Source organism: Camellia sinensis, chromosome 15 (genome assembly GCF_055761805.1).
Source record: "Camellia sinensis isolate YWXY chromosome 15, ASM5576180v1, whole genome shotgun sequence".
In the NCBI taxonomy this organism is placed as follows: Eukaryota; Viridiplantae; Streptophyta; class Magnoliopsida; order Ericales; family Theaceae; genus Camellia; species Camellia sinensis.
The window spans coordinates 131,267,629-131,293,460 of record NC_138975.1 but is presented as its reverse complement, the minus strand read 5'-3'; the positions used below and the strand labels follow the sequence as shown (position 1 = coordinate 131,293,460).

General features: G+C 31.2%; 1 pseudogene; it reads left to right on the top strand.

Annotated features, from left to right (window-relative positions):
• Window positions 1–1,558: 1,558 nt before the first annotated feature.
• LOC145813292 (CASP-like protein 4D1) lies at window positions 1,559–16,551 on the top strand (annotated as a pseudogene).
• Window positions 16,552–25,832: the final 9,281 nt, after the last annotated feature.

Below are 25,832 nucleotides of genomic sequence, written 5' to 3'. Positions count from 1 at the left end.
AATTAAAATTTCAAAAATATTTTTATTGTTTTATTGTAATTTTTTTTATTCAAATTAAATTTTGATAAATATTTTGTCATAAAATTGAAGAATTTTTTAATTTCATATTCATTGTAAAATAAATATGGACAAAAAAATTATTTATTTCACTAATTTAGGTGGATAGCCAATGCTACAATATTCTCATTGTTATTAATGTGCTTTGGTGGCTATTATAAAATGTTAATAGTAAATAATATAGCTTTAAGCAGTGTATTAGCAATGTTGCTTCGATTTTTTTTTTCTTAGTTTTATTTTTATTTTTGTAAGAAATTAAATTTCAACTTCAGTGATTTAATAATTTAAAGATAAATGTGAATTATTATTTTTTATTCTTTTAATATAAAAAGGATTTTTTTTTTTTTTTCACTGGTATAAAATGATTTGTTTGCTGTTTTTTTTTTTGTTTTGTTTGCAACTTGCAAGTATGTGATTGCTAGAGTTATGATTGGGTTTGTTTACACAGAATTCCAATTATGCAACCATTGTCCAGCTAATCATATTTTATTTTTAAATGGTCTAATTTTTAAATTATATTTGTCATTTATGTTTTAAAGATAAATGTGATTCACATATATATATTTATTAGGGTACCTCTAGAGATTTAATTAAAATATGAGTCGTCTCTTATGGTTCTGGAAATTATATTCCACCCTTAAGTTTTTTAATTTCATAACAATTTGTCTCTTTTATTAATAAATCATTAAGTTAATTAACAGTTTTTAATGATATTAAAAATATGTTTTAATTAATAATATAGGTAATTTTATTATTGTATAGGAGAACAATTATGAATTTTATTTTTTTAATTAATTCTCTTAAATAAAAAATTCTAACAACGGGGTATTTATAATTTTTCAAACCACAGGATGCAATCTGTACTTTAAGCAAACCTCGGAAGTTGTATTTATAATTTACCCTAGTTATTAATATTTGATCAATTTAATTTTTATGCATTATATTTAAAATGCACTAAAAATTGAATAATTCAAATAATGGATCAAACTGGATTGGAGAGAAACTGCGTCCATTAAGTAATAGTAAGACCATCCCACACGGTGTGAAGGAATAGAATTAGATGAAATTGTTATCTCTCACTGATTTAATCATATAATTTCCACCACAATATTATTTCAAGTAATGATATAAAAATAGAAATTTTATACATAATTTTTTATGTAGAATGATTTGGCAAAAGACCTTTCATCCATTCACTTTAAAACAAAATATCCTTATACTACATCATTCTTGTAGCATTTTTTGTATGATAGAATTTTCTATAAAATTCCCATTAATTTAATGGTTATAACTTAGTATTTTTTTTTTAACACAACCACCTAAGATGCATGCAGCCAAAAACCTTTTGACATTAACGAGGGAGAGAGAGAGGGAGAGAGAGAAGGTGGTTGTTTGTTTTCCCTATAAATTAATGACCTTTCTTTGATCATCAATAAAGTATAAGCATTGTTACGGAGAGGGTGTGTAAGTAATCCAAACAGAGTTTTAGGGATTTGCAAAGATGGCAACTTCAAAGGAAAGAATAGCAAAATCAACCCTAGTATTGAGGATATTCACCCTCATCATTCTAGCTGCTTCTGTAGTGGTTATGGCTACAGAATTTCAAGCTCAGTAATGGCTCTAAAACTTCTTTTAAAGATATCATTGCTTACAGGTATTTTACTCATAATTTCCACTTCAAACTATATGTATCTATTTTTAAAAGATGGTATTTTGTGTAACAAATGACACTTTCACCAACTTTACAAAAAGACCATCACTGAGGACAGGAAAAAAGAACAAAAGAAAAAGCCAAAAACTTCTGCCCCAAAAAAGGCTTTTAAAATTGATTTTTCATTTTTAATGAGAAATTGTGTAAGCCCACACATCGGCTGATAAGTCAACACATGTGGAATGCGAACATGTCTTAGTCATGTCGATTATAAGGGCATGATTAATGAATTTATTTGATGAGAAAATAACTTATTGTTTTGAATAATAATTTTTTTCATTCTCCCTAGGGCCGAACAAGAATTCGTATAATCTGTAATTCGATCTGGTCCAATCCAATCCGGTAGGATTTGATTGGTTTTTTGAATCTGTGGTTTAGTTCTGGATTAGAAATTTAAAAATTCGTAGGTCATGGACCCGTTCCGGATTGAACCTCAAGGTTCTGGATTGAAACCGATCCGGACTGTATACATTTAGTCTATATTTATACCATATGCCCTCCCACATAATATCATTTCTTGTTTCATATAAAAGCTAAACACTAACCCTAATTCACTTCACACGCCGCTCAACTCACTCACTCAGTGTTGCCTCTCTCTCTCTTTCTCTCTCTCCTCTTTCTCATCCATCTTCGATCATCCATTTCAGATCTTCAACCTCACACGCCGCTTACTCACTCACTCACTGCCTATCACAATCTCATCTCTCTCTCTCTCTCTCTCTCTTCTCTTTCTCAAACACTCTCAGATCCTCCATCTTCGATCATCATCCATCTCAGATCAGTAACTGTAGCTTTCTTTCTCTCTCTCGGTGAGCTCCCTCCCCCCTCTCTCTCTCTCTATATATATATATACATATGTATATATAATATTTTATTTTTGTGGGAATCATGTTCTGTTTGCTGATTTTTCCAGTCCCAGATTTGTCACATTTGATGAATAAATCTGTTTGATGTCTTTGATGATCTGTTTGATGATTTTTCCATCTTGTGCTTTATGTCTTTGATAATGAATAACATTTTTGATCTGTTTGATTACTTTGTTTTTTAAGCCATATTATTATTTGATAACTCTTATATTTTGTTTTTGTGGGAATCATGTTCTATTTGCTGATTTTTCCGACCCCAGATTTGTCACATTTGATGAATGTTCTGTTCTATTTTGTTTTTAAGCCATATTATTATTTTGTCACATTTGATGAATGCTCTATTCTATCATGTTCTGTTCTATTTTGTCACATTTAATACAATCCAACACTCTGCTTTGTGTAATGCATATCCAGTTTTAGGAGAACTCTGCTATATGTTTCTTAGAAATTAAAATGTTATATATTTTTTTGTTATTTAAATATGTAAATCTATGATCCTAAATCGACCCAATTCGTGTTTAAACAGATTGGTTCGAATTGGTTCCACGATTTAAACGGATTGGATTGGTTTCAATTTTTCAGGAACCGTAGATAACGGATTGGTCCTGGTTTTATCCCAATCCGAACTAATCCGGACCACGCTTACCCCTAATTCCCATGGTTATGGATCATCAAAAAAGTCACCGATGTTGAAAGTGGTAGCCAATGGTGGTTGTTGTTGGTGATGGTAGGGATACAAATAGATAGGTGATATGGACAGAGATAAATGATAAGTAAGGATAATATGATCTTTTAAATTATTGTTGTCCTTATAGCTCCAAAAGATTAGAACTTGAGACAGTTGTCTCAACAGTATTAAAATTGAATTTATGGCCCAAATACCAATTATATTTTTTGGATTGAAATAATTTTTAAAAATTCATAAACATATTTTTTAGTGTTTCTTTTTTTCCTTCTCAAACTAGCTTTCTAATTTTTGAAAACAATTCAGAAAACAAAACTCAAGCAAGGAGAAACTTATTAAAATAAAATAAATATATAGTTGCTTTGCTTGTTTGTATATGATGATGATGATCTCTTTTTTTGTGTTACAAAATTGCAGGTCTGTGATAGCAACTAGTATGATTGGGTTTGTTTACACAACATTACAATTACCATTTGCTATATATTATGTCCGCACTGAAAAGAAATTGATACGCAACATTTGTCTACCTGAGTTTGACTTTTATGGAGACAGGGTCTAGTTATAATTTCTTTTTATGTTATCTATTTAAATTAATGATTCAAACACAGTCTTAGAGAATAAATTATTTTCAGTTGAGTTGTCTAGCTGGATCGTGCTATTAGGTTTTAGTGAGTCCATTGTTGGACCCATGTCAATAATTTAAATCGTTAATCGTTAATCGTTAATCTTATAAGGCTCTTTTACAAGATTATGATATGACTATGGAAAAAGAAAGCAATAATTGAAGAAATAGAAGAGAGAAAATGGAAAACTAAATTTGGAGTCAATTTGTCCCCTCTTTCCGAAAACTTGATTACAGTAATATCCTCCCCTTTTTCCCTCTCAACTGTAGGTATATACAGTTGGAATAACCCTATCCAATACTACCTAACTAACTAACCTCCTAACCAACTAACTAACCCTCTCCCTAACAATCAAACAACTCTCAACTAATTTCCTCTCTCAAATTGAATTTCAGCTGTCAAGTCTAAAACTTCCTAAATCATAACATTTTCCATCCCTTAAAAACTGCATTGACCTCAAGGCTGGAAGTGGGGATATTTGGTGATGATGTCCTGGTAGTCCACCTAAGTAGCATCCTCTGGAAATAAGTGAGACCACTGAATGAGGAGTAGAACCACAACCTTGTTGTTTATCTTAACCATACGTCTGTCCAGCACTGCTAAGGGCTCCATTTGGAAAGTACCATCAGGAGCGACTAGTGACAATGTAGGTTGTGCTATTATGTTCTGATCTGACCCAACTTTTTCTTTAACAAAGAAACATGAAACGCTAGATGGATGTGGATAGAAGTGAGTAGCTGTAACTGGTAAGTAACCTTTCCAAATCTTGCCACAACCTGAAATAGATCATAAAATTTAGGAGTAAGCTCCATATTCCTGTGTAATGCCAAAGTCGACTGCCTATAAGGTTGCAACCGCAAGTAAACCGAGTCATGTGATTCAAATTCTTGATCTGATCCATGAGTATTGACATAATGCTTTATTTTGTGTCAAGCTTGATGCAAATTGTCCTTTAACATTCTGAGAATTAAAGCTCTTTCCCTTGTCCAATTATCCACATCGGCCACAGTAGAGGGGTGCAATAAAGGTGTGGTTTGGTGGATCTTGGCCATAAACAGCATAATATGGAGTGGTTTTGATGGCTGAATGGTAGGAAGTGTTATACCACCATTCAGCTAAAGAAAGCCACTTAGCCCAGTTCCTAAGACAGTCACTTGTCACGCATCATAAGTAATTCTCCAAGCACTTGTTTAAGATCTCTGTTTGGCCATCAGTTTATAGATGATAAGAGGAACTTAAACACAATTTGTAACCTTGCAAAGTAAAAAGCTCATGCCAGAAATTGCTAGTGAATACTGCATCTGTATCGGATACGATGGATGAAGGCATTCCATGTAACTTGTAAACCTAATCAAGGAACACTTGAGTAACATCTTTGGTTATGTATGGATCTGAAAGTGCCATGAAATGGCCATACTTAGTCAACTTGTCTACAACTACAAATATAATAGATCTTCCTTGTGATGTAGGAAGTCCCTTAATAAAATCTATAGAGATATCAGATCAAACTCGATTGGGAATAGCAAAAGGTTGTAATAATTCAGGTGCTTTCACATTTTCACTCTTAAACCTTTGGCAAATGTCACATTCGAAAACCAACCTCGAAACATCTTTCTTCAAACCTTTCCAATACAAAGTTCTCTGAATTCTCTTTGTGGTTTTATCAATCCCTGAATGCCCACCTACTGCAGAGCAATGAAATTCCTCCATAATTTGGGTCTTGAATTGAGATATGTCCTTTACCACCAATATGCCTTTATAGGTCAGAATCCTTACTCTTAACGATAACCCGTATAGATATTAGGATCAAGAATCAAATCAGCAATAACCTGCTGCACCACTGGATCAGATATCCAGCTTTGCTTAATTTCAACTAAGCAACTAGTAGACACAAAAGTGATAGCATGCAAAGTAGTAGGGTTATCTACAGTATCCTCCTTAATGGACAAAGCATCTGTAACCCTATTCTCCTTTCCACATTTGTAAATGATCACATAATCATAACGCAACAGTTTAGTAATCCACTTCCGTTGGAATGGGGTGCCCACTCTTTGCTCCAATAGGTACTTTAAGCTTTGGTGATCTGTTCTGATAAGGAATTTCTTACCCAAAAGGTAATGCCTCCATTTGAGTACAGCTAAGACCATAACCATTAATTCCTTTTCATAGGTAGATAAAACTTGATCCTGTGCAGGTAAGCCTTTGCTCCAAAAAGTTATTAGATGTCCCTTTTGCATTAACACAGCCCCTAAGCCTTTTCCTGATGCATCTGATTCCACCATAAATTCCTTAGTATAATTAGGCAAAGCCAGAACTGGTATTGTGGTCATTGCTGCCTTAAGCTGTTCAAACATCGCTACAGCTTCTTTATTCCATTGGAAGGAATCCTTTTTTAGTATTGATTGAGTGGAGAACAAATTTTTCCATAACCCTAAACAAATCATCTATACCATTCTATACGGCCATGAAATCCTCTTAGTTCCTTCAAAGTAGCAGGTGTAGGCCAACCGATCATAGTTGTAATTTGGTTGGTTCAGTAGAAACCCCTTTTCCCGAAACCAAATGCCCTAAGTATTCTACCTCCTTCTTGCCAAACACACACTTTGTGATGTCCTGGGTTTTGGGCTTCAATGGTATTGTCTAGTAGGGTAGTATGCATTTCTTTCGGTGTTTTGTTCATCGTTTTGAGTCGTTGAAATTTCTTTCTACTCTTACTTAACATCTCGCAACTTTTTCAAGTTGTAAACTTTGAGTTTTGGGCATTAGAACTAGCCTTGGTTTGCAAAATCACTTTCTGAATTTTTGGGCAAAACTGTTCATGCGGAATTGAAAACCACCTGAGCGAATCCTCACAGAGTATTTCAAAATTTTCAGAGTTTTTTTGGGTAGAAAATCGCTCGAGCGGATTTTGGATGATTTTCTAGACAGCTCTCTAGAGCAATCCGCCCTTAAGGGAAAAAAATTTCACTAGTGCAGATTGGGAATTATGCTCGTGCGGAATTGAAACCACTCAGGCTCGGCGCGTTTATCTCAAAATTTGTGCTCTTTTCCTCAAAACTGATGCCAAAAGTATTTTTTTGCACAATTTTTTTTTTCTCTCTCTCTCTCTCTCTATATATATATATATATATATATATTCATCCACTTTCTCACTTCTCTCTTAAAACACGTCCAAATCTAACTTCTCTCTAAGATTTAGTTTCAATCTTTAAGAGTTTGAAGAGGCTTCTTACACCAAATCGAAAAGGGCGACGAAAGCTACGTTTATAACCGATTAGATTGTGTTTTTGTCAACGTTGATTTCTAGGATTTTCATCCTTTTTATTTTCCAAGCTTGAGATATGGATAATCTTTGAGTTATATATATATATATATTTTTGCAAGTTTATACATGTTTTGAGTATTTCATCGTGTTGTGAATTATGATTTTGGATTTTTGAACGCTAGATGATGTTAGAGGTGGATTTCATTTATTTTTCCCAAAAACTTTTGATAATATGAGTATGTTCTAAGGTGTGGGTGTTGTTTTTGGAAAAAAAAAAAATCAAAAATGGAATAAAAACCTTATTTTGGTGAAACCCTAGAATTTGAGGATTTTGGAAAAAAGTTGTGATATTGTGAAATTGATACTTGATTATTTGCCATGTGAGAAAATGATGGAAGAAATTCTATAGTTGTATTAAATGAAGAGTTTTCATAAGGAAATAAGAAATTGTAGAATTGAAAAGCTTGAGCAATAGCTTGTTGTTGTTATTGTGGAAAGACCAAACGCTAAAAATGGTGTTTAACATTAGGGATGGCAATGGATAACCTATCCTGTGGGTATCCATGGAGATCCAACCCAAATACATGGGTTTTCTCCTCTTTTTCTTATCCATTGGGTAGGGTAAGTGATATTCTTTAAATATCCACAGGGGATGGGTACCCACTAATTTCCCATATGTTTTTTTTTTTTTTAAGATTCACAACCAAAACTAAATATACATTCAATCTTTTTTCTTTTATTTATTTATTTATTTTTTTAGGTTCACAACCAATTTTTTTTTTTTTTTTTTTTTTTTTTTTTTTTTTTTTTTAAGATCCACAACCAAAGCTAAATACACCTCCAATCTTTTTTTTTTTTATTTTTAAGGTTCACAACCATTTTTTTTTTTAATTTTTAAGATTCATAACCAAAGCTAAATAAACATTTAATCTTTTTTCTTTTGTTTTTTGTTTTTTTTTTTTTGTTTTTAAGATTCACAACTGTACGGGGAGCAAATATTCCGGCAAGCCCGTATTCCTTTCTTCTGAGCTCCGTCGATGTCCGATTTCCTGCGAGCAAGTAATGGTGAGCTACTCGGCGGTGTGTGGCCGGAAAAACCCTCTGACGGTCAAGTTAGCACACACCTTAGGATGGATAGAGAGAAGGGAGAGAGTGTTTGAGTGTAAGAAGTCCTTACAGAGATGTTCGTGTGTCTGCATATGGGGGCGCAGACATGCCTATATACCTTCTGAGCCCCTTACCCACTCCCAGTCATCTCCTGACACGTGGCTCTGCTATCCCATCTGTCAGCATAGACCTTGCTGAACATCACCTAATCTCAACTGCCTGACTTCACAACTGGAGCTCGGCAGCCGAGCTGCTCTACCACGGCCATGCCATGCTTCATACCCATGCGCCTAATCGGACAAACACATAGAGGACCGGGCTAGGCGGCATCCCGGCAAAGCCTAGCCCGGGTACCTCCTTTGGTCGGCCTTCCTGCCGGTCAATCAACTACCTCGGCTGACCACGCCTTTCCGGGCGCCGGTCACTCGGTCTGTCCGGCTTCAACCATCCTCGGACCGAGCATCCTGGTCCGACCGGGCACTTCTTGGCCGAGCAGTTTCTGTACGGTCCGGGGTGGCACAAACTCTGCCCGGCCCAAGTTCTGGCAGCCCATTTCCGGGCGGATAGTTGATCAGCTCGGCCCCATGCACCGTTGGGCCCTCAACCTGCTCGGCCGTTACCTCGGCCCAACTCCAGATCATAAATTACCCTCTCAACAACCAAAGCTAAATATACATTCAATCTTATTTTATTTTATTTGGCTCAACAATAAAATCAAATACACATTAATTAACATTGTCACATTATTCTTGTCAAATTTTATGCATATCTAGAATTTTTTAAATTTATTTAAAAAAATTAAGGACACTGTCTAGTGTAGGTTTCGGTTTACTTTTCTATGTTATTTTATTTTGTTATGTATTGTAATTTTCAGAATGGTTTGCTTGTTCTGAAATTTCAATTAACGAGTATGAATCTATTTGTTTTATGTTATCACACAATTTATACAACATATATATATATATATATATGAATGCATTTGAAAATAAGAAAATTGTAGAGAATCAAAACAAGCATGAGTCGTGATTGGTTAGAAATGATGGGTACAAAGATTTATTTGCTAGAAAAACAAAAAGGGAATACAAAGTCTTACTAAATAATTTTTTTTTAAATTAAAAGAATTTTTCTTAGTTATGAACAGATTTAACTGAAATCAGCTTGTTTCCCAATGTTATGCTTCATTAATTTAGATAGAAAATATTTTTTAATGAAAAATATTTTTTATAAAAAAAATTAAAAATATATTTTTTTATATTTGGTGGTGGTGATGGTGATGGAACGAAAGTGAAAGTAGAGATTGTTACATAGTGGTGGGATGATGGCGGCAGTGATGATGGTAGTGGCTATGGTGATGGTAGTGTGACAATGAAAGTGAGAATAGTGGTGATGGTGTTGTGAAATTAGTAAAAATTTAATTGAAAAAACGTTTTTTGTTTTTTAAAAGTAACAAATAACAAAATTCGTGGGGGACTAAAGGAAGAAGATGGAGGATGGATTGGGTGTGGTAATGTATAGATATCTTAAAATGAGTAGTTCAGATTTGTTAAAGGTATAATTAGATTTTGGATAAATTAAAATGAATGGTTCAAATTTGCTAAGAGAAAGATGGTTTAATGTCTAAAATATCCGTGGCTAAGAGATCAACAAACAATTCCTTATTTATGCCCTGATACAATTTAATATGGGTCTTATAACACTTTCTTAAAACAGGTTCTTTCACATTTTATTTCTTCAAACAGGCTCTTATAACATTGTAATCAGGTTCTTGTAACATGTAGGGGGAGAGAGTGAGAGTGAGAGAGAGAGATGGTTGTAATTTTTTTTTAATCTTCCACGTTCTTCATAATTTTTTTTTCAATTACTAAAACTTATTTGATTGTCTCAAAATTATATATTTGATTATTATAAAACAATTTTTTTAATTAATTAATTAATGTGTATTTGATTTTGTTGTTGAACCAAATAAAATAAAATAAGATTGAATGTATATTTAGCTTTTGTTGTGAACCTTAAAAAAATAAAAAATAAATAAATAAATAAGTTGTTAACATTAAATATATTAAAAAAGAAAGAAAAAAGATTGAAGGTATATTTAGCTAAAACCTTTATAAAAAAAAAGTGTTTGTTAACATTAAATATAAAAAATAAAAATGGGGATTAAAGTGGGTAGGGGAAAATCCATATCCATTAAGAAATGGGGAGGGTGGTACCCATGGGGAATGGGGAATGGGGAATAGGGAAAATTTATTATAGGGGAATGGGATGGGGAATTAATATCCACCCCATTGCCCCCCATTGCCATCCCTATTTAACATGTGGAGAATACATGAATGTTGATATTGTCATATTGTCTCTTAGAAAATCTACTATGATATTATATTGTTAAGAGATGTGGAAATTTGATCACAATGCAGAATTGTGTGGATGAGTTGAGAAGTTTCAAGGCATTGATATAAAATATGTTGTATTGGCACTTGATTTAATTATCATCATCTTTCAAATTGGTATTGTTGAGATGTTTTAAATAGGATTTTATTATTGCATTAGACATTTGCATCACCATTCCATTTTATCATCGATGCAATTGATTTTGAATATTGCATTAGAAAAAAGTATTGCTTTGAGAAAGGAAATTGTTTTGTGAAATAAGATCATATTGATTTGTTTTGGGGTTAATACATTAGTAAGTTCGGATAAGAGATATAGTTAGTATTGGTTAAGTTGGCCTGAATGTCTATGATGAAAGACTGAAAACACGCTTGGAGAAGGTACCACGTGCCTTCCAGTTAGTTACTGATAAAGTGGGGATTGGTAGTGTTTGTCATGCCTACTTGCAGACACCAACCTAGGGATTACTTGTGTCATATTTACCGCCCCTTTGAACTATATTGGAATTATTGAATTGTTAAATTCTCATGATTTCATTTTTCACAAAAGTTTCAAAAGGTAGAGATATATGTTTTTGAACATGGCATGATTTATGCATTCATCCCATGAAATTGTATAAAATGTATATACTTTGTAAAGATTTTTCCTATTGGGCTTTGTGCTCACCCTTATGGGATTTTGTGTAGGAAAGGATATGGTGATCCCGCCGAGTTAGAAGCGTGGAATATGTTTTGAGAGCATAAGGCTCTTTTCTTTTATTGTAATTATTTTGACAAGCCAAGGGTTTTACATGTATGGGTTCGAAGAACCATTTTTGTGTAACCGGGCTTAAACCTTGAAATTTGTAGCCCTTGAGGGCATTTATTTGTACTTGACTTATTATGCCATATGCTATAGATTCATCTACTAGGGATGTTGAATGTATGCTCACATGTGGAATCTCCTTTGTAAATCTCTTGATGGTTAATGAATACATATGTTGGGGATTTGAGAATGATGTCAATATTGAGATTTGGTTTCCGTTTACATTAAACAATGGAAAATTTTTATTGTATAAATTTTCGGGATGTGACACACTTGGATCTTTTGGAAAACAATTAATAAACGCGCAGCAACTGTAAAGTAAATGATGCAAATGATTAGTCCATGAACTATTGTAAACTAAAATGTCATAAAAAAAATACTAAGATGAATTTCCTTAAATGAGGCATGAAAACTTCATTCATCAAGCTTTGAAAAGTAGATGGCACATTTGTTAACCTAAATGGCATTACCATGAACTCATAATGTTTATCATGGGTTCTAAATGCAGTTTTGTAAATGTCTACAGGAGTTACCCTTATCTGGTGATAACCAGATCTCAGATCCAGCTTAGAGAAATACTTAGGACCCCATAATTCATTAAGGAGTTCATCTATAGCAACAATAGGAAATTTATCCGTCACAATAGCTTTATTTAGGACTCGATAATCAACACACATTCTCTAACTCCCATCCTTTTTCTTAACTAAGAGCACAGGTGAAGAATAAAAACTAACACTGGTTCTAATAATTCCTGAAATTAACATCTCGCTAACCTGTTTTTCAATCACTGTCTTTTGGAAATAGAGGTATTTGTAGGGCCTGATATTGGTAGGTTTTGTCCCTGGTTTCAATGGTATGCAAAGGTCATGAGCTCTGGTTAGAGGAAGGGCCTTAGGTTCCTGGAAAATATCTTCATAATCAACCAACAATGCTTCCAAGTCTAGTGGCAATGTATCTTCTAGTTCATTACACTCAGCTTGAAGAGAATACACCTGAGCTACAACTTCCTGTGCTTGTTTCTGAAATATCTTTTTCATCTTATTAGCCCCAATGACTGTCAATTTTTCTTTATTTCCCCCTTTAGCACATGCCTTCTGTCATTCAACTAAAATTCCATGCTAAGAATCTTGAAATCTCATTTCACTAGACCTAATGTTGCTAACCACTAAATCCCAAAACCATGCCATAGCACTTGAGTTGCAAAATCCTCATGTTAGCTTGAAATTCGATACCCTGCATTTCCCACCAAAATCCTTTGCATATTACTGTGCTCATCAGTTTGGTTCCATCAGCAACTGAAACTGGTAATGGGTCTGTCTTTGAGGTCGTTATCCCAACTCTCTTGATTACTTCTGGACTTAAAAAGTTATGAGTACTTCCCGAGTCTATTAGGATCATGATTAACTTTTTCTTGACATTGCCTTTTACCCTCATAGTTCTATAGGAAATAGAGCCATACAAGGCATTAATAGAGATATGTAATTCCTCTTCTGGAATTTGGTCTGCATCCACCTCTTCACCCTCATCTTCCACTTGTTCATGATTTTCTTATTCAATCTCCAGAGCATATAATTGTTTCTTTTTGCATATATGCCCCCTTGTGTACTTCTTATTGCATTTGAAACATAATCCTTTGGCTTTTTTTTCTTCCAAGTCCTTTGGTAGTTCTTTCTTCACAGGATTCATAAATGGATTTGGTTTGGGCTGATGGAAAAAAGTAGATTATCCCACTCTATTCCCTTGCCTTGCTTTTCTTGTTATGGCTTCAATGCTATTCTCTTGCATTTTAGCCAATCCAATGGCCTGAACTATAGTAGTAGGCCTGAACTTTAACACTCATGCCTTAATGTCTTCTCTTAACCCACTGATGAAACAACTAATGAAAAAAGCTTCTAGTAAATCACTGGTTTTATTTGCCAGAATCTCAAATTGTTCATGATATTCCTTCACAGTGGTTGTTTGCCTTAATTTGGTTAGATCACCCATTGCATCTTCATAAGAATTGGGCCCAAATCTAGAAATAATTCCTTATTTGAATAGATCCCAATTAATAAGGCGATGGCATTTCTCAAACCATTGATACCATTGAAGGGCCTTATCCTCTAAATGCAAAGTGGCTAGTTTCACCTTATTTGATCGAACCTGAGAAGTTTCCATGATTTTTGGATGATTTCCAAAAACTCCATTCGCCATTTGATCATACTTGACATTCATGGCAAAAAAATCAATTCCTTGATTTCGTTCATATCCTTCAATGAATTTCTAATCTCTCTAATGTCCTGTGCTTGGTTATCACTGTTGTTTTTAAGAGTTTGTATTGCTTCATCAATCCTTTTTTATTCTTGTGCCCTATTCTCATCTACTATTTACGTGGAATCTCTTTTGCAGTCCAAGAATAGTCTTGCTCTAATACCAATTGATATGACTATGAAAGAAGAAAGTAGTAACTGAAGAAATAGAAGAGAGAAAATGGGAAACTAAATTTGGATTCAATTTTTCCCTTTTTTTAGAAAACTTGATAATAGTAATATCCTCCCCATTTCCCTCCTCAACTGTAGCCATATACAACTGGAATAACCCTATCCAACTAACCTCCTAACCAACTAACTAACCCCCCAACAATCAAACAATTCTCAACTAATTCTCCCTCTCAAACTGAATTTCAGCTGCCAACTGAGCTAATTAAATCTAAAACTTCCTAAATCATGACGGATTATTCATGTAGAAAATCATGTCAATCGAATTACCGTAGTTACATAATTAAATCACATTTGTTTTTAAAAATAACGAACAACTTATTCTCAAAATTTATATTGAGTTAATTACTTAAAAGTCATATTTACAAATGTTACGATAACTCGGGTCCTATCTAATATTTTTTGAACCAATAAGTTATATTTAGTAAAACTGAGAATATTATCATTTTTTCTCAATTTTTAAAAATAAGAATATTATCAATTTGCATAGTAGTGTTCCAAATCATTGTTTCACTAACTGCTGGGGAAAAAGAAAACAAAGCATGAGATTAAACGTTTTTGCCTTTCTACTTATTGGTTTGATTTAACTATCTAATAAATGGAGAATATTATCAGTTTTTTCCAGTTTTAAAACTAAGAACATTATCAATTTTTTCATTTTTCATTTTTTTTTTTAAGTTTTGCACATCAATTTTCCATCATCATGCTCCTTTATAGACACAAAATTTTCAGGGCTCGTTTGGTTTGATTTTCTGAAAAAAATTTGGGAAATTTTCTCTACAAATAAGTTTTCAAAAATAACCAAACCAAACAAATTTTCCCAAAAAAATTTCCCAAAACTTGTAAACCAAACAAGTTTTCCAAACAAATCTCTCTCTCACACACATCAAATCAATCACTTTTTCCAAAACTCTATCTCAAAATAATTTTCCAAAACATCTTTTAAAAAAAACCAAACCAAACATGTTTTCGTACTTTTTATCTCTAAAACACATCTCTCAAACACAAACCAAACATACCCTAATTTTTCGCAAAAAAAATAATTCTATTTTTTCAATTTTTTCAAAAATAAAATTAGTTTTTTTTGCACATAAATTTTTTTTTTTTCAATTTGAAAGTTGATATTTTAAAGTTATGAAAATTAAAATAAATATCAAATTATCATATTCCTTTATAAATAATCATTATTTGAATGGTAACTCTGACTATTAAAATTTAATAAAACTTAAAGATCAAAAAACTCTTAGTTAGGACACAATGGAGTATAAGTTCATAAATTAAGATTTGTGTATAAATGTCTCAATTATATTTATTGTCTATCTTTTTGAAAATAAATAAGAATACGTGGTTACGATTTTCTGATAAACTAAATTTTTTGTAATGAATTATTGACTGTTCGAATTGTCAATATGAACCCTAAAATGAGCTCACTAAGACCCGCCAATACGATCCACTTAAAAATCCCAACGGGAGACCAGCATATTCCTTTCTTTTACACTTTCACATCCAAAATCTTCAAAAACCGCATGATTTCCATCCCCTTCTGAATCGCATTTTTTTTTTTTTTTTAAACATCAGATGCCACAATTTAGATTAATGCTTTCAAAAACAAAAACAAAAAAAATTAAATTTCATAACTTGACTCTGCACATTTGTTTTTCTTAAAAATTATGCTTTGGAACCTATATGACAACACCTATAAAATAATTTTCAATATAAAATTTTGAAAAATAAAACAAAAAAATTTCACAATAGAAGCTATGCAATTTTTTTTTAAAAGAAAGAATGAAATTTTGCAATTTCTCAAACACATATAAAGGATGAAATTTTTGCAATTTTTTTTAAAAAAAATTTAAGATTTATGGAACTATGAAATTTCACAGTTTATCATGCACGAAAATTATGAAATTATAAATTTCATAGTTTCTAAAACTGTAAATTTTGTGCTAGAAAAATTAAAGAATTTTGTTTTTTTCACATATTTTCATATCCAATATTGATCTTGTTTTATAAATCTTGGCTAGTAAAAATAAAAAGGCTGTGTACAGTTGTATAGTGAAAATTATGACATTCTAAATTTATTTTTTATTTTCGTCTTTGTTGAGCTTATTTATTTGTCTTTAAGTTTTGGTTGTCCAAAAAATGAAAATTTGAAATAAGTAAAAAACACTTTTGAGAATGGATATCTTGTGGATTCACAAAAGCCACTACCTAGTAGCATCTTTTTTTGAAGAACTATTCATTCATTCTAATTTCTACTGGCAAAAAAATGTATTCTTGGATATTATCAATCAATTTAATATGAGATTTTGATTTAAAAATTTCGCAGATTATCAGCTTCCTTTTGGCAGTTGGAGTTGGCTTTGCTGTCACACATGAGCTAAAGAGAATTATCAAACCGCTTTTGATGATTTCAGAGGACTTGATGAGCAAGAATCAAAGTCGATTTCATTCCTTAACAGAGGTTACATAGGTACTGGGATTCAATTTGCAGGTTTCATTTGCATGGCTATACTCTCAGTACCTTCATCAATCAGCCGTTATGAAGGAAAAGGCTTTTTCAGATGAAGTTTATGCATTACCCCCCAAAAAAAGTTTATAAGGTTTTTGGGGGACACAAATAAGTGTCTTGTTGATGTTAATTGTGTTCAATTTCTTTCTTATTTTATTTGATTCAACTATGTATTCTCTTCTCTTCATTTTTTTTTTTTTTTGATTTATGGGAGGAAAAAAGAAGAGTTGAATCGTTGACTTGAGGTACACGAGTTCTGACCATTTAAATAATCCCGTGATTCAACTATGTATTCTCGGCAATGAATGGAGTTAAACACAAAAGCATCAATAAGTGGATTACTTTGAATTTCCTTTGTAAGGATTAAAGTTGAAGTGAAGATTTTATTAGTGAAATGTTAAATATGCTATTAACAATTTTAAGCCATAATAAAGTATACTTGTTAAAGCCCGGGGCTACATTTGATTGACACTACTATTATGTCTCTTGTTGAGATCTTGAGTTTGACTTTCTTTAAATTATTAATTGATACGTACTTACCACGTATACTATCCACAATCCATAGTGACAAATGAAATTCCAATGAAAACTCAATTTCCATGTAAAAGATCAAATTCTTGAAGTGAAGTGTAAATTCATAAAATATGCACATGTGAGTTCCAATTTCTCAAAATTCATGAAGTTCCCTCCTCAATTCTCAAGAACCATGCAAGAAGGTAAACATATGAAGAAGATTTCCATGAAAACATGCCATGCATGTGAAGATTATGAGCTCACTACTTGAACTCTTGCCTTAAATGATCATATAGGGTCATTATATCTTCATTCGCTATAAAACTTCTCAATTATACATGATTTCATCCTAATTCAACTCAAATTCCAAAGGATTATAAATATAACATCTCAATTTCATGAAATTAGAGAAGAATTCTTACCTTAGTTGGTTGAATTGTGAAGACTTGGCTTAGTTCTCCTTCTTCCTCTTCTTTCCTTTCTCTTCTTCAGCCCTCTAGAGCTCTCTCTCTTTCTCTCAAGTGTTTGACTCCAACAATATGCACTAACTCTCTCTCTTACTCCTCGCTTTCTTTTATTAAGTTGATAAGTGATTAAGCAATGTACTTAATCTCTAATTTCCTAAGCTTGATTAATTATAAGGTTTAATCATAAGGTTAAATTTCCAGTTAAAAAAAAAAAAAAATCATAAGGTTAAATTAAATGGGATCAAATTCACTTAATTTTAACCTAATTTAAGCTCAACTGAACTAAACTTAATTATATCAATATGGATTAGGCTCTAATTAGCAATCCCAACATTTAATTTTAATGCATATAAATTACTAATTTAGATAGGTTCAATTCATATCTTAACCATATCTGTTTATAATAACACAATTCAATCATCAATTGGCACATAATAAAACATAAATACACAATCAATGCAAGTCATAGACGTAACGCATAATTTCATTTAAGTACTTGCTTAACATGCTTAATTATAGATTAATAGTTAATTACGGATCGGGATTGTCACAGCTTAATATGCACAATGAAGCTGTTTTTGTTCTGGGTTCAGTTTTGTATCTAGTTCTGTTAGATAGCTAGGAGGGGTGATGAGCTTCAAAACCACGATTGGTGTGGTTGTCATGACCGGTCTTGTGATTTTGACATTGTCTAGAACTAAGAGAAAGTATTTTTATGTAATAGGTATGAGAGGTGGTCGAGATGGGAAAGTATTCAGTGTGTTTAGTTTTAATTTTTCGAATTCAATTCTTTGAAAATTGAGTTTTTTTATTTTTTATTTTTTTTTTGTTTTTAGTGAATATTTTAAAAATTTTAAGCAATTGTTTTACTTTTTTTGATACACCTTACGTAGATGTATCTAAACAGTAAAATATTTGTGAAAAAATATTTTTAAAAAATAATAAATACACAAAAATATGAAAAATATACTAAATTTTTCTCCTTTTTTTTGTATTTTTGATATTTTGTGAATTTTTTAAAGAGTTTTTTTTTCACAAAAATTATACTTTTTAAGTGTATATATGTTAGGTGTGTCTAAACATTAAAACAAATTCTTAAAATATTAAAAAAATTCAATGAAAACAAAAAATATATGGAAAACAAAAAAGTAGAATTTTTTTAAAAGTGAATTTATGGAAACCAAAACCAAGTGTCTCATAACTTGTTTTATTTTATTTTTTATTTTTTGAATAATTAAAAATAATACCAAAAATATATATTTTTGCCCCATGAAGAGAAAATCATATGAAAATAATTAGCATTTTTCATTTTTGGGTAAATTACACTAACACCCCCTAAGGTTTCTATTTAATACAGATCCCCCTTCACATTTGAAAAATTACACTTACCCTCCTGTAAGATTAAAATGACATATTTACCCTTTAGCATTTATTCATATAAAATAATAAAATAATACATACATTTTATTTATGTCATTTCGAGGGAAATAACAATCATTTTCTTCGGTTTAACTCACACAAAAAATTGAATTTTTTTATTTTTTGTGTTTTTTTTTTATTTTTACTAAATTTTTTCTAATGTTTTTAAATATTTTATTTTATTCTTTAGATATACCTAATCTAGATATACTTAAAAAGTATAATATTTTGAGATTTTTTTTAATTCACCAAATACAAAAAAAAAATTAAAAATACAAAAATTCAATACATTATCTTATTTTGTTATATTCGATGAATTTTTTTAAAGTTTTTTGTACAAAATTTATACTTTTTAAATATATTTAGATTAAATTGATATAATCTAGATATAATGGGGAAATAAAAATGAAACATTATATTCATATATAAAATTTTATACAAAAAAGTCATAAAAAAAGGTAAGATGGTCATTTAAAAAAATTTATAAGATATGACATCAGCAATCTAGGTGGTAATTTGTAATGAGATTAAAAAGCTCAGGGAGATAAATGTAATTTTTCAAATATGAGGAGGAAATCTATAATAAATAGAAATCTCAAAAAACAAATTATAAAAACTAAATCAAGTAGAGAGGTGTTTGGATGTGTATGAACATTGGTCGTGGTATAAGGTAGGATGATGAAAGAAGAAGACAAAGAGGGGTGATGGAGGTAGAGATGTGGTGTGGAAGTTGTGGTAAGGGGGAGTCTGAAGAACCAATAGAATTTTGGGGGTAAATTTTAAGAGAAGAAAGAGATAGGGGTTAGAATTTGAGTGTGGATTTTGAGTTTTGGGTCTTGAAATTGGGCAAAAAGTTTACAAAAATTAATGTTGGGAGTAAATTAGGAAAAATTGCAAATATTTAGAGGCAAAGTGAGAAATTATGAAACTCAAATGGTGTGTAATTTATCCATTTTGCCATGTGGCACTTTTTCGTTCAAAATTAGATGGGAGTGAGTTTGAGAATAAATTCAAAAAAATTACAGACATTAAGGACCAAAAATGAGAAACAAACACATTAAGGCCCCGGGGGGGCAGCCTAATTTACACCCAAAAAAATTTCTACATTTCTTCTTTTTTTTTAAAAAAAAGAAAATTACAAATATATCCTTGAGATTTATTTAAAATACGAATAACCCCTTGTGAATCTGAAAATTACAAATACTCCATTACCAAAAAAAATTTATTTAACAAATAAAATTCCTAATTACACTCTTATATAACAATAAAATTATATGAATTATTAATTGTAATATATTTCTGACATCATAAAAAATTATTAATTAACTTAATGATTTATTAATAAAAGAAATTCTTTGTTATGCAATTAGAAATTTAAAAGAGTATGATATAATTTTTATAATCACAAGAGACCATTAATATTTTAAACAAATATTAAGAAATATATTTGTAATTAGACAATTTTTTAATTTGTATAAGATGATTTGTTGGTGTTGTTTGCAGGTATGTGGTTGCTACTGCAATGATCGGGTTTATTTACACGACATTACAATTACCATTTGCCAAAAAGAGGATGATAAGAGACGACTATCTACCAAAGTTTGACTTCTACGGCGATTAAATTTTTAGTCGTCAAGAGTCTATTTTTAATCGTCAAAAGTCGACTTTTCACTTTCTCCGACTAAATATTTTAGTCGTCGGTTTTGTCACGAATAAATGGTCGCCGGAGGTATTGGCGACTAAAAAAGTTTTAGTCGGCAAAAAATAGGTCTTTAGCAACCAAAGCTTTTGTCGCCAATAGTCAATTACATTTTTGAAAACTATACATTTAGCGACTAATTTTTTAGTCGCCAATAGTGAATTATTTTTTTTATTATTTATACATTTGCCGACTATTTTTTTCGTCGCCAATAGTCAATGTTCCCAAGTTTCGAACCACCAACCTCCCACATTCTAAACCTTTAGCAATACACTCTCCCTACTATGCCACTACAACATTACATTAATATAAATGCAACATATATTATTTATATAGTATATTGACCGGTATTAATACAAAACTATATATATATAAATAATTATTTTATTTAATATAATTTATGTAAAAAATAAATTATTTACTAAAAAAAATAGGAGACCACTTTTGGCGACTAAAGCTATTTTTTAGTCGCCAATTCTATACCTTTTGGCTACTAATTACTTTTTTGTCGCTAAAAGAATTAATTCCCACCTAAAACCTCCACTTTTGGCTACTAAACTGAATTTTAGTCGCCAATTGTTGACTTTTAGTTACTAAATATTTTTTAGTAGCCAAAAAGTTTCACTTTTGGCTACGAAATTTTTTTTGTCGGTAAAACACGTATAATCGGCGACCAAACTATTTTTTAGTCGCCAAAACCAAGGAGGAGGATTGTCTTTTAACCGATCAAACAGGGGTTGACAAGTTTTCCTAAGGTCTTTGTAAAATTCAGCAATATAATTCAGCGATCCTAAAAAACGTTGCAGCTGAGTTTTATCTAAGATTTCATCAAGGAATTTAGACGCAAATTCAATGGAACGACTAATAGGTAAAATAGTATTCTGGTGAATATCATAACCTAAAAATCTGACTTTGGTTTGAAACAATCTAATCTTAGGAGCAGAAATGACTAGGCCATGACTCTTAATGGTATAAAAGAATGCAATAAGATGTTTCCAGTGTTTACTAATTGATTTTGAAAAAATAAGAATATCATCTATATAAACTATGGAAAAATGACTAAATGGATTGAAAATATCATTCATTATATTTTGAAATTCACTAAGAGCATTTTTTAACCCAAATGGCATGACATTCCATTTATAGTGACCAAAAGGTGTAGTAAAAGCAGTTTTATATCTATCTTGAGGATGAATTTGTATTTGCCAAAAACCACTTTTTAAATCAAATTTACTAAAAATAACAGCTTGTCTAAGTCTTTTAATCAAATTTTTTTTATTAGGAATAGGATATCGAATCCATTCTAAAACTTTATTTAATGGTTTATAATTGATGACTAAGCGAGAGACACCTCGTTCTAATTCAGCATTTTTATTTACATAAAAAGCAGGACATGACCAAGGTGATTTACTTGGACTAATTATTCGATTTTTTAATAGTTCATTGATTTCTTTTTTACACATTTTAAGTAATTCATGATTCATTTGAACATGTCTAGATTTAGTAGGAATTTGACTTTCATGAAAATTCTTAATATATGGTAATGTGACTACATGTTTTTTCCTATGCCAAAATGCAGTAGGTAAAGTAGAACAAACGGTAGTTTCTAATTTTAATTTAAATTCATTAATTTGAGAAATAATAACTGGATTATTTAATTGCTGATTAATTCTTTTGTAATTAATTTCTTCTCTAAGATATCTTAAATGACGAGTTAATCGATTAATCGTTTGAGAAATAGAACAATCTTTTAATTGATTTAATTCTAATATTTCAGGAGGAGATAAGAATTTAAAAGTAACAGGTTGCCCTAAAACATGAGTAGTTATTCCTTCACTAGAGGTGGTAAATGGGTATAGTAAAAATATAAATGGTGTTCCTAAGATAACTTTATCAGTCATATTTTTAACCAAAACAAAGGAAGTTTTAAAGCAAACATTATTTTGACATATATGAACTTTAGGTATTTTATATTTAATATGCATTTTACTATCATTAGCAGAAGTTAATTTTTCACGACATTTTTCAGAATATTTAGTAGGGAGTAATCCTTCTTGAATACAATTAAGATCGGCACCAGTATCAATTAAAGCGATAACATCTAATTCAAAATTACTAATAACTATTTTAATTTTAGAATACCATTTTTGAATATGGATTTTATTAAGGAGATTTAATCTATTATCTTCATTATTATGAGATTGAGATTAATGTGATCGATTATCAAATAAAAGATTATCAGGGTTAGTAGGTTCATCAGATTCATGTTCAGATTCATTAGGAGAAACATTATTGGTTTTGAAATTATCTAAATTTTTATTAAGTTTTAATGTAATAATTTCATCTTCTACATGTTGATCTTTATTTTGTAAGTCTTTAATGGTTTGTTTAATCTGATTAATTTCTTGTTGTAAATCTTGTAAGGTAACTTCTTTGTGTTTATTTTTAAATCTTTCTAAGGTTTTAGATAGACTAATAATAGGCTTATCAAACTTAGGTTTATGATTAGAATTGATTAACAAAGATTTTAATTTATCAGTATATTTCTTTTTTAATTCAGAATCTTCAAGTCTACTAATTAATTCAATAAGAGCAGTATCTTCTTGATTTTGTTTAGTAAGAACAGTAATTTGTTTAACAGGTTTACAACAAACATCATTACATCCTAATTCTATATTATTATCAGAATCTTCACTAGGTGAATTGTAATTAGATGAAGTATTAGAATTATCAGGAGAGGAATTGCTAACAGATTGATTTTGAAAGATTTCAAATAATTGGTTTTTTGATTCATCATTAATTTGAAGGTGATTAACTTTATCTTTTAATTTATGTTTTTCTTTACATTTATTAAAATAATGACCTTTTTGACCACAGTTGTAACAAGTAATATCTTTATTAGATTTAGCTTTTGGATGTGATTTCTTGTAATATTTCTTTTTAGGTTTAGTATAGAATTTATCATTTGATTTAGAAGGTAAATAATTCTTTTTATACTTGTTTGAATATTTGTAATGGGATTTACTATGTTTTTTATGTGTTTTCCTACGGGAAGGTGCAACAGGAGGTAAACCATATTGTTCACAAAAATTACCTAATTCATATTTAGCCTTATGTTTATCTTTAGTAGCTTTGTGACTGAGTTTAAGATCAATACACATTTTTAATCATTCTTTTTGAATAGTGCTAATGATATCACCATAAGTTAAAGTGTCATATTCAATGATACTAGTAGGTTGACTAAGAACATCTCTAATTTTGTGAGCAAACAAACTAGGTAATCCGTTAATAAATTTTTCTTTCCAAAAAGATTTAGTACAATCTTCTCTTAACATAACTCTAGAGGTAAATACATCTTTATACCATCTAAAATCACTTAATTTTGGACAAGTAAGGTTACTAAGTTGATCATGTATGCGAGAATATACATTAGTAGGAGTACCTATGAAATGTCTAACTATGGTATAGATTAATGTGTTAACACCATCAGGTTTGTAATAGCCAATAGTTTCATCAAAGATTGGCAAATCATTTTCATCTTTTTGATTAGCATGTAAGATTGATTCTCTTTAATCTTCAGTAAGGTATTTCTCCCACCAAGATTTGAGCATACCGGTAAACCGGAGGTAATTAAAGAAGTAATTTCAGGTTGAGAGTAATCAGGATAGTTAGTAAGATAACTATTTGCAACCATAGATAAGTGATTTAATTTTTGAAGTATTTGATCTTCACTAAGACCATCAATATTCCATTCGTATAATTTTTTAGCAGATACAGAAAATTGATTAGAAAGATTAGTTTCTTCATATTGGAGGTCAGGTGGAGTAGGTCGAGAATACCAATTTTTAGTAAGAGTAGTCGGTTGAGGTTTAGGATAGTGGAGTTTATTAAGATGAGAAGATTGAAATTGTTGAGCTAATTGATCAATTTCATTATCAGTTGTATCAGTTTCTGATTGAGTAGAAGTCTTGTCTAAAGGTTGGTTTAGGACAGTAAGACCTTTTTCCTTAGATGGGATCTGCTGAGTGACAATCTTGGTTCAGAACTGGGCTTTGCTGTCTCGGATTTAATCTTTGATTTGGATGACTTGGGCTTAGAAGAACTGGATAATGGGCTTCCAAGATTGACTGGAGGAAGTTGGCTTCCTTGAGTGACTGGAGCAATTGGGATCTGCTGAGCTTTAACCATGGCAGGTGTAGGAGCATGAATGTTAATCGGGAACTCAGTTTGAACAATTTTAACAATTCGTTGAATCTTGAAGTTATCCCACCATTTAACCTTATGTAGCCGCGCCAAAACCTATACTTTTGGCTACTAAATATTTTTAGTCGCCAAAAACCTTGACTTTTGACTACTAAAATTTTTTTAGTCACTAAAACCCATATAATCGGCGACTAAATTGATTTTTAGTCGCCAATAACTATACATTTGGCTACTAAACTGCTTTAGTTGCCAAAAGCCTTCACTTTTGGCTACTAATTCCATTTTAGTTGTCGAAAGTGCTACTTTCAGCGACGAAAATTTTTTTTTAGTCGCCATTTGTGATTTTTGTTGTAGTGAATATAAGTGGAAAAATGGAGCAATGAGCAGAGAAGCAAGGAGCAACAAAGTGTCAAAGAACAACAATAGAGAATATGGAGGATAGATACCTGTTTTTCGGAAGAAACAATGAAGGAGTATAGGAAATACGAGCATTCATACATTATTTATGGACAATCTTCTAGAGTTTATGGATCCAAAAGGTCTTTATAACATGTTCACAAAGTTCGGTGTGGTCAAAGATGTGTTCATCTCACTTAAGAGAAGAAAAACAATAAGATCAAGATTTGGTTTCGTCCGTTACAATTGTCATATCGCAGCTAATATGGCTATACATAAGGCAAATGGAGTTTGGTGTGATAACACATCTCTGGTAGTTAAGAGTGTTGTATTTAAAAGAGATCAGAAAGGTGAGGTACAGAATATAAGTAAGCAAAATATACAAGGCAAAAAGAATGATGCGGGTTGGGTGAATAGAAGACCATCATTTGCAAGGTGGTAAGAAGATGGGAGCAACAAAAAGAATCGGAAGATGTAGTTATAATAGAGGAATATGGAAATAGGTGGCTACGTGAGAGTGCTGTAGCTAGACTCAGGAATATTTGTTAGTTTTCAGACTTTAGGAAGGAATTTTGTAAATCAAAGTATAACGTAGCGGGTAAAAAATATCAGATCATACCTTTATGACAGAACCTGAAGC